This window comes from Sabethes cyaneus, chromosome 2 (genome assembly GCF_943734655.1).
Source record: "Sabethes cyaneus chromosome 2, idSabCyanKW18_F2, whole genome shotgun sequence".
Lineage (NCBI taxonomy): Eukaryota > Metazoa > Arthropoda > Insecta > Diptera > Culicidae > Sabethes > Sabethes cyaneus.
Window position 1 is genome coordinate 148,298,870 of NC_071354.1, and position 17,410 is coordinate 148,316,279.

Here is a 17,410-nt window from a genome sequence, read left to right on the forward strand (position 1 = left end):
ATCAAAAATAGGTCCAATTCAAGATCATGTTGGGTCCATTCAAGATCAAAAAAAGGCTTTGGCAAAAAACGATATATTTAATAAAAGTTTCATCAATTATACATTTTTAAAGTACTGATAATGTAGAAAAAAGGTGGTACTTTCCAACAAATAGTAACATCACCACATATTATTTATAAATGACGAGTAAATTGAGCAGGAGTGCGAGTGGTGGTGTTAAAAAGCGCTAAATAGGTCCATTCAAGATCAATTACCCTAATCATAAATCAAAAGTACTGACCACTATGCAAGTTTTGGCTACTTACACCAGGCTTCATTCTCGGTTTTTTACTCAGTAGTCGCTCATTTGACTACAGCGCCTCAACTAAACAGAATTCGAAAAAGAAGTGTAAAGGGCAATAGCAGTGCTAATTATTATCTACATTATTGTTGAAGAAAGTATAGTTCTATCTTTCGTATTCACGGTGCTATGGGGCTGCTACCCCGTTGGTAGCAAAAAGAGCGCTCATTTGGCTACCAACGGGGTAGCAGCCCCATAGTGCCGTAAATACGAAAGATAGAACTATACTTTCTTCAACAATAATGTAGATAATAATTAGCTCTACAATTGCCCTTTACACTACTTTTTCTAATTCTGTTTAATAGTTGGAGCGCTGTAGCCAAATGAGCATCTACTGAGCAAAAAACCGAGAATGAAGCCTGACTTACACTTGGATCTAAACGGTACACTTCGAAAGTTATACCAAGTCAAAGTTCAAAAGTGTTGCAAGTATCCCCGGATGACGGTACCCATAAACATATTTTCGTTGATTTCATGGTAGCATGCGTTAGAGTTACAGTCGAGTACGAACAGTTATGACAGATAACGAATCTGTACTTTTTAGGGACCCCACCGGCACCAGGAATAGCGAGGGTTGCTACACGACACGATTTTCGATACACTCAGGAAATTGGCGACGAGTAGTCCCGATCCGAAGGTAGTGGAAACGAGTTTATGATACGGCACGACCCACCCCGACTGTAAGCTGCTAGAGTAGAAGAGGAAGTTTCACGGCGGAACAGTGCAGCGTATGTATATCATACCTTTCAACAGATAAATTCTTAAAATTGAAGATTCACCATCTTTTCATAGATTTTAAAGCGACAAACGATTCTGTCAAGAGACATACGTTATGTAAGATTACGCTCGAGAATGGTTACCCAAAGGGTTGATTGATTTGATTTGTGGCAATACTTTGGCAGTGAAGTTAAACTAATTATATGCCTTCGAACTCGTATCGCACGGTGATGTTCAGTCACGAAGGTTGAATTTTAGAAGACGCCAACCGGCGGATGCTAGAAATTTTAAAGCGTAAGATCTCACGATGAATTTTGATGTCAAGTTGAAATATTCAAAATGCTGTTAATGTCAAGCTGATAAAATATGGACAGCTACGATAGGTTGTTACAAGGTAAAAAATAGTGGGTGAATGACCAGTGAAGTTTTGGATAGCTGCCGAAGATTTCGTGGTAGATTGCGCACTCGTTAGATTCATGTTGTTGACGAGGATACCAGAATAGCGGAAGATAGGTTTGGAAGCAACTTCTGCATTTCTCAAATGGCTGTTTCGTGATCTGATACCAATAAGAGAAGGCGAATCAAGTAAACAAATTCTATTTTAGCTGCGTAATCAGTTTTAATCGAACATTTGGCTCGCATATTTTCGAAGTAAAAACGTCAATGTCGTCTCCACGTAAAATTTGTTAAGCAAATATAATTTGCATTCTCTATTCCGTAAGTCGACACCATTCATTTGGAAATTAATCATCAGCCGTGGCAAGACAGCTCTCACCACGTCTCTGCTGAGTGATGCAGGTTTCAAATTGAAATTCAATCACTTGCAGCATACAATATTGCGCCATCGCTGAATGCTAACGAGGTGAGAAAAAGGCTCCACACCTAGCAACGCCCTTATACCTTGAAAGGGGAACAAGCTGCTACTAGTGCTGCTGCTGGTGGTGGAAACAGCGGGTAGCAAGCCGATGATGAAATACCCGTAGCCTCCGACTCAATAGCAAGACTAGCATAGGCTGACAATGTAGGGAAAGGGATCAAGGTCGATGCGGCTGTCGCAACCGGAATAGGTAACAAACTAGACATTCTACTGCCAGTGCCCGTTGCTGCCTTCATTCATCATAGCAGTTGGCACAATTTAATCCTTTTGTTGCTGTACCTACTACTTTTGAAGGCTGGTTGAATGTTTGGCTATCGGAGAACTTAAAATTAGCACTAATATCGGGGAACCGCCAACACCACTTTGCAACCTATAATTCATAAAGCTATAAAAACAGTCATAAAAATCAACACTAATTTTATAAATTAAATGTTTACAAATATCAACATTGGCTAGTAGCCACAGCTTGCAAAAAAGCGAGGGTGTTGGAAATGAGTTTTCCTATTAAATTTGAATCACCTTAGATGGTGTTGGGTATAAAAGTCGCCTAAAGTTTAGGTTACTCAGATTAAAATGTCACGACGATTGCTGCAGTGCAGCGAGCGCGGCGCAACTGGTCCGCGGGTCCCGCGCTCACTCATTTTCGAAGTGGCACCATCTAGGTACTATATCAGTTTTATTAAAAATGGATGCTGGTGAGTCCGGTGAGAAAAGACATCAACGCGTGGGCTGAGGGGATCTCGCAGGCTCATACCGGCCCGGCGCGGTCGCGGCGGCGTTGTTGGTTGCAGTCGCAGTCAGTGTGTGTGCCGTTGCTGGCGGTAACCTTTGCTTGTAGGTACCGCAGAATGGTTGCGACTTTATCGACTTCATCCAATAAATGGATACGTAGATGGATTTGTGTATGCACTTACCCTAGGACTGGGCGATAAACGGAAAATGACAAGGTTGATTGGAGTTGTTGACTTACCTGAAAATGGAGAATATAAAGTCGTGATCAGAATGTGTTCGGTTAATATAAAGTTATGAATTACTTAATTAAACCTATCTAGGCAGGTAAGAGCATGAGTTAGAGAAAATAATTTGTTACGATCTGCACAAATTGATTCAATTGCCTTTATGATATTATAGGTGAAACATATTGACACGTCGAGTCCTTTGAAGCAGGCTGTACGCCAGCAATACTTCTGCTAATTGGTGTTATCTCAAATGCGTCAAATATTACTACGAATAAAGCATCGATAGAGATATTGTACAAGTATTCTAGGCTTAGTGATATGAAATGGTCTAATAACAGGTAAATATTGTTGTAATCAGTTGTTTTTTTAACAAAATTTTTTAGCAAAAATACGTCAATAGAACTAGTAAACTTGTTCTAGACTACGTTGATGTTTCCGAGATATCTCTGGATACTTTTTTTTTGTTTTTTATTTGCTAACGCAAAATCCTAATAACAGTATGTCCATACAATAACATGCTTGCAGTTCTGTAACTACTCTTAGCCTTATCTTGTTAATATTTTTCAACTAGAACATATTTGATTTTTACCCCCTCTCGGTTGTAGTTGTCGGTTTCATTCCACGATATGCGGCGAGATCCCTCTTGCCACGAGATAACTAATGAGATTAATTAACGTCAGTGTAACAGACTATAAATTTCAACGCGTTTTAACCAGCAGTTTATGGCTACATTGAGAAATAAAAGTGCTTCGCCGAAAGGAAAATCCTTTAATTATGGGAGCATTTATCACGGTACCGGTGTGGTGGTGATGAAATGTACTGCAAAAATGTAGTCTACCTTGTTGATGCTGGTTGATGGTAGTGACATTGGGCTGGAGGTAAACCTTGCCAATATTACCATTTTTGGGAGTTGATGAATAACTGTGTTGATTTTGCTCAAGTTTTATATTTATTTGGTAACTGTAAATATCTTGCGGGATGGAATGTTAATTAATATGTTTGAGCAAATTAACGGAAAACTTTATGTGTAAACATCATTTTTTATTATCCATTAAATGTAGCCAACAGAGTCCACCTGCCAACAGGTGAATATGAAAATGAAAAGTATTTCAAGGTGTTGCTTTTGCTTTTTGTTGAAAAAAAGACGCAGTCAATGTATCATTTTCAAAGCGGGAGCCAGTTTATTACAGTATCTCGTTTACTATAAACTAATTCCAAAGGCGATTGCCATTGCTGATTGGTATTTCCTTCTGCTAAATTATCCTTTTCCGGACGGCACGTTTTTTGTAGAATTTTGCGTAAAATAATTACTACGAAACAACAACTACTACTAGAACTAATTTAACTATTGTAATACGAAGTGTAATTATTCAGTTCACATTGCTAAACTTTTTAATAATTTGGTTGCATGAACGATTCTAGGAAGAATTTTTAGCAAAAGCTTTCACCTACACAATTGTGTGGGTTAGTGCTTAAAGGGTTATTATTATTATTATTTATTATTTAGTTAAGACATTTTTATGATTCTTCCGCTATTCTAAGTATTCTAGATTTAAATTAACAACGTGGATAGCAGCCACGTGTAGTGTTATGGCCTATAGTATCTGGTAAAAAATATGGGAATTATAAGTCGACCAACAATTGAGTATTTTTTTGTAAACTTATCCACGGTGCCTAATTCTGCGCACTTTCTTACCCATGTTTCTAATTCTGCGCATATTTGCTCCTAATTCTGCGCACCCAAAAAGTGAAAATAAATACTCCTGCCACGCTTTTTATGTCTTTATACGCTGAAAGCACACCAAAAAATCCGGCATTAGCCATTACCATAATTAAATCCATGATCCGGCCTGCTTGTGCTGTCCGGGTGGCAAAGGAACATTGTTATCATTTTGATTGCCTCATTTTAAATATTTTATTCTCGATAACGTGAAGGGCGAATTGATTCGGGTTTTCTGCATACTGAACATTACACTTTAGACTAACACCAAAAATTGTGTTTTCATATAGAAACCACTGCCCCACTCTCTGACAGCCCCTTGAGGTTGGGCATTAAAAAAAAAGAAGACATGGTTTCATGAATTGGCGCTCGTGAGTTCGGATTCCGAGACACAGCGCAGGATTGCAATCAATGCAAGTTAAAGATTCTACTTGAATTTTTATCCCTCTATACCTCAGCAATTTGGCTGAGGTTGCGTATTCTTTCGCGCTTTCTTCGTAGGATACATTACTGCGCAGAATTTGGAACATGAATAAAAAATCTGTGCTTAAATCTTAAATATAGTTGGCCTCGAGGTATGATGCTGGCGCTGGCCTAATAAGCCAGTCGTCGTATTCGTATGTTCGAGTCTCGGCTGGGAGAGGCAGTTGGAATCAATAGGATCGTAGCAGCTGGCCCTGTAATTGTCCTGTATTCTTACAGCTGGCTGCGAAGTCTGTCGTATAAAAACAGAAGGTCAAGTTTCGATAACGGAATGTAGCGCCAAGGCTTTGCTTTGCTTTGCTTTGCTTAAATCTGCGCATTATTGTATCGCATTTTTCTAAGGAAAGCAATGCATGCAATCACTCTTTTTGTCTAAAACATGACTAAAACTAATTATTCTTTCTAATTATGCTGGGTAACTTGATCATTGCAAAGAATTTCGATCATAAATTTGTTACTTTTCTAGAATGACAATCTTAGCTTTGGTGCTAACGACGATGTTTTCTGCCATATAAAATACTTTCAGTTCCACGTAAAATTATTTCGCTCTCAAATATTATGGCCCGTTTGTGAATAATGGCGTAATATTCAACAGACATTTATAAAAAATAACGTAACGATCATAGTTATGCACAATGTTAAATAAATAAATAAATAAAAATGTGCAGAACTAGGAGCTGCGCAGAACTAGGAGCGGTCACGGTACTACAGACATGAGTAATTCTCGCTGAAACGGGGCCAGTCACACGAGGTCTTCAAATATTGGAGCTTTTACGCTTAGTTGGTTGAAAATGGTTGAAAAAATAAGAATTAAACTTTTAATACCTCGAAATAGTGGACCCCTCGTTCGCCAAGGGGCCTCACAGTTTCTAAAAAAGTTGAATTTTGAGCAAACCTTGAGATCTATATCATGTGATATTTCATAAATTTGCCATGAAACAACTAAACAAATGACCCGGTTTTGTACAGAAGAAGAACAGGGCTTTCAAATGAAATAAATTTTTTTTGACGACCATCTTGGATTTGGTCGCGATATTGGATTTTATCAAAAAATCGTCGTTTTCACCATGAGCCCCCAAACCGATTTTTATTTTAAGACCACCATTGGAAATCTGAGAAATGCTAAAAATGCTACAAGAAACATTCATAAAATTAGGTGTTTAATGGCATTAACTGAATAAAACAACCAGTTATTTGTAGCAAGGTTTACAATTTTCATATAATTATTGTGATCTTTCCAAAATTCGCTTTGAAACAAACTACAAACGACGGTTTTGTAAATAGGAGAACGAACGAAGCTTCGTCCGCAACGTATACCTGAGTAATTCTCGCTGAAACGAGGCCACTACTGACACGAATATTTCTTATAGCATTTTTTCTCAGCTTTCCGATGGTGGTTTTGAAATTAAAATCGGTTGGGAGGATCATGACGAAAACGGCGATTTTTTGATAAAATCCAACATGGCGGACAAATCCAACATGGCCGCCAAAAAAAATTATTTCATTTGAAAGCCCTGTTCTTCTTTTTTACAGAACCGGGCCATTTGTTAGTTGTTTCATGGCGAATTTATGAAATATCACATGATATAGATCTCAAGGTTTGCTCAAAATTCAACTTTTTTTTTAAACTGTGAGGCCCCTTGGCGAACGAGGTGTCCATTATTTCGAGGTATTAAAAGTTTAATTCTTATTTTTTCAACCATTTTCAACCAATTAAGCCCAAAAGTTCCAATATTTGAAGACCTCGTGCCAGTAGTGGCCCCGTTTCAGCGAGAATTACTCACATGTAAAAAGATTTTAATAACACTGTGTTTCATTCTGCTTTAAAGGCAAACTTTGCGAAAGACTGGAAATCGTTTCGTTATCTAGTAATTTTTACTTTTAGTTTAATTTATTAGTTAACAGATCAATTTTTTATCCTAATGAAAACTAAATTGTAATGAACTGAACTAGCACAAACATCTTTTAAAACAAACAAGTCGTGTTATTTTCACGAGCCACATTAGCCCATAATTAGTTTCGATTGGCGGGAAATGTGTGCAAGTGGAGATTTAGTCTTCTAATGTTGATGTCAAGGCGACTAAGGACGAACAACAGCGTAATACAAAGTTTCCAGGTAATACACATCCTTGAAGCTTTCAGCAAAAACAGAACAGAAGTTCTTGTGGCAAGGAAGCTCTAGACACAACGAAAGTAGTATGGTTCTTGAACGTTAGTTTCGAGCGAAGCATGACTTCCAGGTCTTTAACAATCCTGTTGTTAGATGCTGTTGCAGAAGATGGTTGTCATTAGAGATTTTTACTGTGTAGTACAGGTCGTCAGTATAACATATGAAAAAACATTTGTCGACATTCAACGTAAACAGACTTCTCGCACACCAGTCACTGAAAATATCTAAACGATTCTGAAGGTCCCGGCATTCCACAACGCATGTGATTGCTCGAAAGATTTTTAAATCGTCAGCTAAGAACAGTCTACCTCCTCGAGTTAAAAGTAATGCCTCTTTGTTTATATATAAAAAGAAGAGTAGTGGCCCCAGATTGCTACCTTGAGGGACGTCTGACGTGTTTGTAAAAACAATGGATTAATTATTACTAATTTGCACATATGCCTCTGTGCGAGATATGATTTAAGCCACTTGCAGAATCTCCCTGAGCAGTCGAATTTGTCCAATGTGCAACAGAATAGTGTGATTGACAGAAATTGAAAGCAGCGTTTAGGTCCATGTAAATCGCATCTACTCAATTGATATTGATAATAATCTATAGAGAATTGACTGAGTTATAAGCATGTAAAATGTTACCACTTTGATATGTACGCACTTTGTATGCAACGAATACAACGCAAATTAGCAAGGCTTTTCGAACCAACCGATCCCGATGATATTGCGCTACCGTAAAAAGAAGCAGAAGCTGAATAGGAATACCGAGAGCAACGTGGCCTTATCATTGCGTTCATTTACCCGCAAGGTCGGAGCAGTAGGCCAAATTGTCAAGAAGTTCCTGTTCAAAATGGGTATTTTTACCCATTATTTTTGGGTATGGGCAAAAGCATCAGTCGAGACCAGCCGTGTCTGAGCTGCCGGTGATCACCCAGAAGGAACAGCTGAAGGTGGTAGTGGAAAACATCTTTTCGGCGGAGCGCGACGTCGTGGTCAAAATAGAAGACGAGGTCCACTTAACGCTGGACGGCAACAAATGGCTGAATGGGGACTGAGATCAGGTAGTTTACGCTTCTCGCCAAAAAGATAAACGATGTCGTGAAATATATCTCCCACACATGGGCGTAGCGACGGGGGGGGTTTTGGGGGTTCAAACCCCCCCCAGGAGAAAATTTGTTATACACTTTCAAGCTTGAAATTTCACAGCCAGCTGTTGTTTAAAGTATAGGAAAATGTACGGGGCTGATTGTACGATCCCCGTCGGCGTCGTGAACTTAGAGCCGGGGTGGTTTGTGCTGTTTTAAGCCCCATTTAATGCGATCTTGAGTTACTCGTCGTCCATTTTCCAGGTATCTCTGAAGTCGCAGTTTTTACTTAAAAAATAAAAAATGTCGCTTTAGACCTGGACGAGCCATCTCGCACGTTGAGTCGCTATGTGCCGGTGTCGGTGGGGTTGTTTTATAGAACCGTTTTCCTTACGACGTGACTAGTTCACTGTACTTTTCTCCAAATGTACGTTGGTAATCTTCCTGAGCAGTGTATGTTGCCTTTGATTCATGCACCTCCGCTACTCTTCGCTTTCAGCTTGCACTTCGTCAAATGCCGTCCGCAAAGGCGCGTAGGGGAAAAGTGTATAATGTGCCCCCCCTAAGAATAAATGGATATATCTCCGTTATACTTCCCCAAATTAACGTTACAACTACGTGTATATGTTGGTACTTAAGCTGACAACCAATTGCAATTGTTTATTTCATTTAGTATTGTGGAATAAACATGCTAGGAATTATTTAATAAAAGCACCTAAATGTTGTGTTTCTCGTTTGCGCGGGGTAAAATGCCCCACCTGCGGTATAATATGCCCAATGCGGTAATTTGAGTATTTCTACCAGTGACAGACCAACTCTATTTTGTAGAAAGTAAAACTATTTCCTTTGTTTTGCAAAATATCGTTATTTTATGTAAAATAAACCTAGTTTCGGCCTTCTGGTGCACTTTTTCTTTTCTGCATGGGGCACATTATACCGCAGCTGTGGCGTTTTGTACCGGGTAGTTGAATTACCTAGAATTTGGACGTTGGTAATAAATTATTCCCACCACGGTTGCTCTACAATACTAATTGAATTAAATAATGGCAATTGGCTTCAAGTTAGATCTGTTTACCTATGTTTATAGCCACATTTGCAAGGGGGGGCAAATTGCACCACCGCAAGTGGGGCATTTTGGCCTGCTTTTACTTATTTGAAACAATATTAAATGCTAAAGCAAATCAAGCGTTTCATACCGTTATTTTTAGCAGGGATGTCATTTTGAAGTTCACTTTACGCAATCGAATCGCAACAACCGGTTATTTACAGATTTTGACAAGAAAATAGCTTATGGAAATGACGCCAAAAGTTACATCGGAAGCTGCTCAAAAACAAATTTATTTTTGTTTTGTTTTTACAGCATGTGGCAACTGTCATACTTGCATAGTAGGCTAGTTCCATCAAATTCTATGGTTTCTGGGTGGTTTTGCATTTTAATTTCGCTTGTTTAGCGAAAAACGAAGGGGGGGCACATTGGCCACGGGGGGCACGTTATACACAATTCCCCTAAGTCCTCCGTGAGCATGGTCTATCGGTCTAATAGGGGGTTTGTACATTGTCAGGTTCCTAAGGTGGCTTATGCCTCTTAATCGCAGCGTTTGGCGAAGCTCAAAGCAGGCCCGTTGTCCTGCTTGAATATGCCGCTGGATCTCCTTATTTGTGTTGTTATCCGCGGCTACCAGCGATCTCACATACACGAGCTCATCTACGACTTCTGGATCGTCGCCGTCAACGATTACCGTCCGCGAAAAAAGCACGTTCGTCTCATTTGGTCCGCGTTAAATCAGACCAGACTAAATCGCAAAATTTAAAAGAATGAGTTAATGACAGCAAACGTTCAAGAATTTTCTAAGCTACATTTTACTCTAATAAGACTACATAAATGTTGCAAACAGTCAGTGTTATGAGATGATTTCGAACAATTGATAGTTACAAACCATACAGAGCAACAAATTTTGAACGCGTTTTTCTCGAAATAAGATTTTTGTCACTTGGCTCGGTCTGACTTAACAGCGACCATTTGAGCTATTACCATTCATGTATTTGGTCTTCGACACGTTGATTTAAAGCCCAATCCTGCAAGGCTCCGCCTTCAGTCTAGCACAGATGGTCGGTGTTAAGTCAGACCGAACCAAGTGACAAAAATTTGATTTCGTGAAAAACGAAGTCAAAGTTTGCTGCTGCTGTGTAGTTGAAAGCTATCGATCGTTCGAAACCATTTCATATCTCTGGCTGTTTGCAACATTTGTTTGATCTTATTAGAGTAAAATGTAGCTTACGAAATTCTTAATCGTTTGCTGTCATTACCTTATTATTTTAAATTTTGCGACTTGGTCCGGTCTGATTTAACACCGACCAGATGGCCTTCGTCGTGGCAAAGTTTCTGTAACCTGCTTAGCCACCTGGCAAAGTCATCTGCTTAGCCAAGAAGTTTGCTACATTTACTGAGAATCAAACCTCTCTTTTCGAAATCTGATCGTCGGATCACCTTACGAGCGATGTCGAGAATCATTCAGCATAAGTTGTTCTTCAGCACTCTCGCTGCGTCTTGAAGAGACTCAGTTCTATGGATTTTAACAGCCTCTTCCAGCCGAGATTCGAACATACAACGTACCTCAATGCCGGCTGGGAAACCATAACTTTAACTCTGTTATTTCAATTTGATTTTTTGTCTGATGAGCAAAGCAAAGCCGTGGGATTAAACGTCCTTTCTAAGACTTGATCCCTCTTCATCGACAGACTTCGCAGTCGGCTACTACAGTACAGGACAGTTACCGGGCTAGTACAAAAATCCTACTGACTCTATCTAGCAGCACCGCCTAGCCGAGATTCGAACATGCGACGACTGATTTGTTAGACCAGCATCGTACCTCGAAACCAACTAGGCGGCATTTGTCTGATGCAGAACACTCAATTTCAACCAAAATAGTTTTTAACTGAAAATAATACTCCATTTCCTGAATAAGCTGCTTACGGTTAGGCTATGTCAGATTTGTTTTGGTAAAAACCCCCCCAAGGAACTTTTCTGTCTACGCCCATGCTCCCACAACAAGCTCCGAAGTGGAGCTGGCAGTATGAACATATCAAGCGCAACCATCGAGGCATTATATTGCTCAATTCTGCCTATAAGGTACTTTCTCGTATTTTGTTCTGTAGACTGAGATCGTTAGTAAAGTCCTTCGTCGGCGAGTACCAAGCTGGTATTCGTGCCAGTCGGTCCACGACAGATCATATGTTTATCCTGCGTCAGTAACTAGACAAGCTTCGGAAGTACAACTTGCAGACTCATCACCTGTTTGGGGACTTTAAGGCAGCGTACGATTCAGTCAAACGAAATGAGCTGTTGCAGATAATGCTAGAACATTGTATTCCGACGCAACTAGTTACGCTGATGGGTCAAAATCATGCTTCAGAATAGCGGGTGATACTTTAGCCGCTTTCGTGGCGTTGGATGGATTGAAGCACGGACATTCACTCCTTAAACTGTTATTCTACATTGCCTTGGAAGATGCAATAAGAAAAGCAAACGTGGAAAGGAAAGAGACACAGAAAGGAAAGAGATCACATGCTTTTAGGGTTTGAGGATGACGTCGATATCATGGGAATCAACCGTAGAGCAGTGGAAGAGGCCTTTAGGTGTTTTAAACAGGAAGCAACGAGTCTGGCACTTACCATTAACACCGCCAACACGAAGTACAAGGCTACTGGCGGGGAATGAGGGAGTCCAAATGGCGTTGCTGCCGAGGTGGAGCTGCCCAAGCAGTACACTTTAGTTCCATTTAGTTGCAGCAACCGGATTACAACTGAAATTAGTCATATTTCGATTACCACAACAACTTTGTAACAACCGTGCTAGTAGGATGGATAGGGAACGATATGAAGTAGTCGAGGAATTCATATACTTTGCAGCGCTCGTAATATGTGACAACGATGCAAACCGCGGAGTGAAACGCTGAATCGGGCTTTCTGCGGAGTACATAGCCAGTTGAAGTCCTGTAGTTTGCAAATTTGCACAAAACAGGCTCTCTACAGTAATGGAAGCATGGCGTATTCGCAAGAACCACTAGCTGCATCAAGTATGCAAATATGCTGAAAGTGAAGGTGTAGTACAAAGCTGCGGTGTGCCAGGTTGCGGTGGGTTGGGCACGTGGCCAGAATGCCCGACGAAAGAGTAGTCAAAACTATTTTCAGCAAAGAATCAGGAAGTGGCCGTAGACTTCAGGACAGATCCCGCTCCTGATGGAAGTGCGCTATCGAGGACGATCCACGTTCAGCTGGTAGCAGCGCAGGACCGTCAGTACCGTACATAATTTGGCACAGTATCGATAACGGACGATAAAGTAAATTATTTAAGAAATATTCAAGTCTGTTAAAGTGCCATCTTTCTCTTTCGCACCAACGTCTTTGGATGCTAGCGCTCAATTTTAAAATTGAATTCAACATCGATACATCACATAAACCCATGGAATAAGTTAATAAAATATCCTGAAAGGAATAAAATCTATTCCAGAGCATCTTAGGGGAATCTCTAATAAGAGCAATGCAGACAAGCATCGGTGTACATTGAAAGAAGGAAGTCTAGCAAAAATTTAGTCAATGAGGGTAGCAACAGCTTTCAGAATGCTGGACCTAATCCCTCGAAAATATCCAATGAATTCCAAAATGACTTCCAGCAATTGGCGGATGCTAAACGGTTTTCGAAGCAATACGTAAACATGAAAGATTCGATCAATCGCATTATGATAAACTAAAAATTTTCCTCCATTTTCAGTGTTATTTCCGAAACACCGAGCAGCACACAATATAAAAATTAACTGCAAGTACGGGCTTTAAATCTAAAACATAACAGCCGAAGGTAAATCGAGATGCCTCAAATTGCTGGTTACACTGTAAATAATCTGTACGATGTACGCTGCACTCCGTTGTTGGGTCTTACGAAACCGCACATCAGCAATCAAGAAGGGACGTGAACCTTCGCTACAATGGACTACGGCCAACGACGGCGACGACGACGACGTTGCAAAACCGTAAGTTAGCATCTAACCGTACAGAAATAAATGAAAAGATGAAATTTAATATTTTTTCTCCATTTTTAATCCACCGAGGCGATTAGTGAAAGTAAACTTTTCCTTTCCGTCCAGGCGGTTTCGTGTCAGACTAAACGCATGTGATGCGATGGACGCTACTACAATGGACTGTGGCAACAAGAAACAAGCCGCTACCCGATCCGTCTCGAGACGAAAAAAAGGAGCCCTAGTTAGAGGGTCCTAACTAAGCTAACGGAGTTTGTATAGCAGCAGAGTTCAGTCAGCCGATAGCCGTTTTGCGATAAATTAGAATAAACAGTATTGGAAATTGAATCGTGCGGCTTGATCGCGCGACAGCACTGCTTGCATAGGGGGAAGGTTGACCTGGTTCTCACTGTCGGATAGTTTACATAGAGGGACTCCTGATAGTGAAAGCTAATGGCTTACAGCTTTGCATTATGACTTACTATGTTAGTAATTCTAATACCTTGCTTCGATCTTGATTTAAATAAGGAAATACTTTGATGGGTGTAAGTATCAGTGTGTTAAATACTGAAACTAAAGTACACCAGCTGATTATAAATTTCCTATTAGGTCCTATTCCGATTCTCGGATTAAATTTGAATTGTGGGTGATTTGCTATCTAAACTTACACTTAAAAGACACAAATAGATAAATAAACTGCGACCACACTGAACTTGACATTGCATGTCCATTGCAGATAGGCCACGTTATTTAATTAAATGGAAGATCGGCCCATAGATGAACATCTGATGCTGTGAAAGAGTAGCACTGTTGGGTACGGAGTTGGCGCACAACAGCTCCGTGATGGTTACTTCTTGGGCAGGCGTGCAAGATCAAATCAATTAAGCTGTAAAGAAACTTTATGACTTCATTTACTGGCGCTTATCGGCAGGATCGACGGGGGAAATAGCAGGGCATAGGGGTGTTGAATCGACAAAACGGCTTGTCCAACCATTGGGAACCGTTAGCCAGTTGCCGAGGTGCCGTATGATTTTTTTTCCTCCTCGCTAGATTTAACTCGCGGAAGATTATACTAGCCCTTATACGTAGACCCATGGGAAAGAACGAAGTGCAAGGGAAACGTAGAGTCAATCTAAATGTTTTGAGTTCTTGCACGTTTTCGTGAGCGCACGAAGTGATTTCCGATTGCAGGAAGATAGCAATCATGTGTAGGAAAATCAAACACTGAAATGTGGTCAGTTTATGGGCCGCAGATATGTAAACAAACTCGCTATTAATCCGATGCGAAATTGCTTGCTCGCAATTATATATGATTTTACTAGAAACTACTGAGTAGTAAACGATGATTTCGATTTCTCAATTATGTGAAGTTGAACAAAATAACAGTTAAGAGAAGCCCTATGACCCACATTTTAAGTGAAGTAGACCAAAACAATTATGAAGACATCAACCGTAGGAATTTACTTTCAGAAATTTCTATTTCACTGCGACACAGTCATGACAAATGAGAATTACAGGAAAATATTACCAATCTACGTTGTCAATATTTTCGATCTATCGAATCGAATCAGAAAAAATTGAGCTTCAATGTCTGTATTTTTGCTGCAAAGCCTATTAAAATACCTTTTATTTATTATTAACAAATATTAGAATCGGTTTAATGGTTCGAAGCACTAAAAATAAACATTTTTGAAGGGCACCGCAAATCTCAAGGGCATGTACTTGCTAAGTTATCGCATATTCAAACTTTATTTTTCCTTAAGTTCACAAGCCTTTAGGATAAAATGGGGCAAGTGCATATATGGAATCAGTACCCTAGAAGTTTAGGACGAGTACTACAAACTTGTAAAGGTGCAGCTTATCTCCACCCATCCATTGGAGAGTACGGCAAACATATGTTAATGTGTTTCACGTTCAGCATAGGTTCAATACACAACCACTTTTTTTGAAAATAGATAGAGACAAAATTTTTTCGGCAAAGTCGTATAAAATATACAGGCAAACAATTTCGCAGAAGAAATGGCATTCACATCTCAGATGCAGAACTATAGAACTTTTTCTAGGAAAGTTTTTTAAAAATTAGTTTTCATACTTAACTTTTGTTGGCTGGCTACTCTAATAAGGGTTGATGGGGAAAAATGGCGCCCGTATAAGTTTATAGTGCATGATCTTGGTTCAAGGTGAAGTACTAATTTCATGCCTTCATTTGCCCTATTCTACCCTATTGGCTAGTGAAGTAATGGAAAAGCTAAGTTTAAATAAGCGAATAACTCTGTAAAGAAAGATCCTAGAGATTTGCAACCTTCTGCAGAAACATATGTTTTGAGTGCTTTAATAGTTGTTTAGAACAATAATGTGTTGGGACAACAAAAGCTAACGATGAAAAGCTAATTTTTAAAAAACTTCCAAAGAAAATGCTCTATATTCCTGCATACGATAAAGATAAAAATAACATTTCTTCAGCAAATTTATTTGCTTTTATATTTTCTACAACTTTGCTAAAGAATCTATGTCCGCGTTTCTCAACACAAAAAAGTTATTTTTTTTTATTTTATCATAGTAAGCCATGACTAACTTTTGACACTTTCAGATTATGGGGGGGGGTATTCTGGCGAACAAAAGTTCCCACGAATCTCTTCTACAGTAATACACGCTAGGTTTCACCCTTTTGGATCACTGTGCCATTAGGATACGGAGGCAGGTTCACAGGAACACGCCAAGGAAGCTCATGTTGTGCTAAGCGATTGAATCTCTACTGCATTCGTTCATTTCTCAGAGACCAGACAAATTGACAAGGAGACCAGTTGTGGTCTTAAACAGTATGGGTCCTTAAAATCCCGTCCGATTTTGGATATAAAATCGAGCTGCCAGGTTGCTTCGGAAATGATAGTCGAGCGATTCACATTAAAACTGAGCTTGGTATTAAGAACAACGCCCAGCTCGTTGACATTATCGGCTCTCTTGAGTGGCCTGGCCATCAATGTTGTACTCGAACATATTGGGCTGACAGTTCGGTGGAATGTCATAACCTGAAACTTTGCCATGCTTACCATGAGACGGTTCTTGTGACACCAATTAACGAAAATATCCAGCAGTTTTTTCAAATTACTGCAATCTTCGATGGACCGAATAGCGAGATATAATTTTAAATCGTTCGTATATATTAATTTACATCCATCGCCCGAAAGTAAAATTACGTCGCTGAAGTACAACAAGAACAGCAAAGGTCTCACGTTGCTGCCCTGTGATACACCCGTTTTGTTGATGAATGCGGAGGAAAGACATGGCTTAAGTAGGAACTTAACCACTTGACGAAATGTTCGGCGATGCACCAAGTCGGGATAGTTTTCGCAACGTATTGCCAAAATTAGAAATACATGTCAGCGGCTTTTTCTTAGTTGATCTAAAAGAGAATTTTCTTGAAAGTTTAAACTTTCTGTCTCTGCCGGAAAATGTGTGGGACTTAATGGTTTAAAGCAACTATGAACAGCGCAGCGGAAGGTGCCATTGGGTTCGCTGTGAGAAGTTGACGTAGCGACTGGTTCGACGAGGAATGCTACAAGACATTAGACCACAAGAATGCAGCGCGGGTGATGATGCTGCAGCAGGGGACCTGGCAAAATGTGGAACGATAGGGACAGAAACAAAGACAACAAACCGATTTTTTCTGGAATAAGAGGCGTCACCTGGAAGAAATGGAATGCGAGGACATGGAACAGCTGTATCGTTCTCAGGAAACGCGTAAACTCTACCAGAAGCTTAACGTATCCCGCAAAGCCTGAATGGTGCAGAGACGACATACCAAGGCAGCAGGGAGAATGACTACATCAGTACGGCGGATGATGGTGATGTGCCGTCTCCCACATTAGGTGAAGTTATCGAAGCCATCAAGCAGCTCAAGAACAACAAGGCAGCTGGCAATGACGGCATCGCAGCGGAGCTTATCAAGATGGGCCCGGGTAAGTTGGCCATCTGCCAGCACCGGCTGATAGTCAGGATCTGGGAAACAGAACAGCTGCTGGAGGAGTGGAAGGAGGGAATAATATGCCCAATATA